Source organism: Nicotiana attenuata, unplaced genomic scaffold, assembly GCF_001879085.1.
Source record: "Nicotiana attenuata strain UT unplaced genomic scaffold, NIATTr2, whole genome shotgun sequence".
Lineage (NCBI taxonomy): Eukaryota > Viridiplantae > Streptophyta > Magnoliopsida > Solanales > Solanaceae > Nicotiana > Nicotiana attenuata.
This window is the reverse complement of record NW_017673728.1, coordinates 64,870-65,704: the sequence shown is the minus strand read 5'-3', so window position 1 is coordinate 65,704 and position 835 is coordinate 64,870.

Genomic DNA, 835 nt, shown 5'->3' with positions numbered 1-835 from the left:
CAACTCGAGCAGAAATTATTGAAGTTTCAAGGAGCTTGATCAGGTTTGGAATCTGGCCAACCTGTCCTTCTCCCTCAGCACGCCAGACACCGTCTTCCCAAATGGACAAAATCCCACACCTCCACAAAAGCAACCAAATCATCCCACTGTTCCTATGAAGAACCAATGCAACACTTGCCACACTCCAAACAACAATCTATTACTCATCCCCGAACCACAAAACTCCGCAAATGACCATTTCCACACCCACATACCCGGCCACCACAACAATCCCATTTACGTGGAGATCGTGCCACTCTCCACCCAACCTATATCCTGCACCCCTGAGTCTGAGGGAAAGGATTTACTCATCAGAAACTTGGCTGAAGAGCTTAAGAAACTAACTAGCCGAATCCAAGGGGTCGAAGGAAGTAAAGGTATTGAAGGGTTGAACTATGAAGATCTCTGCATACAACCAGATGTCGAACTGCCACAGGGGTACAAACCTCACAAGTTCGAGATGTTTGACGGTACAGGTGATCTAAGGGTCCATCTGAGAACATACTGCGACAAGCTGGTCGGGGTAGGAAAGGACGAAAGAATCCGCATGAAACTATTCATGAGGAGTCTAAAAGGAGATGCATTATCCTGGTAAATCAGCCAGGATCCCAAGAAATGGTCAAGTTGGATAGGTATGGCCTCTGATTTCATGGACAGGTTCAGGTTTAACACAGAAAATGCGCCAGATGTATTCTATATTCAGAATCTAAAGAAGAAGCCTACAGAAACGTTTCGCGAGTATGCTACTCGCTGGAGGTCGGAAGCTGCTAAGGTCAGACCTGCCTTAGAGGAGGAA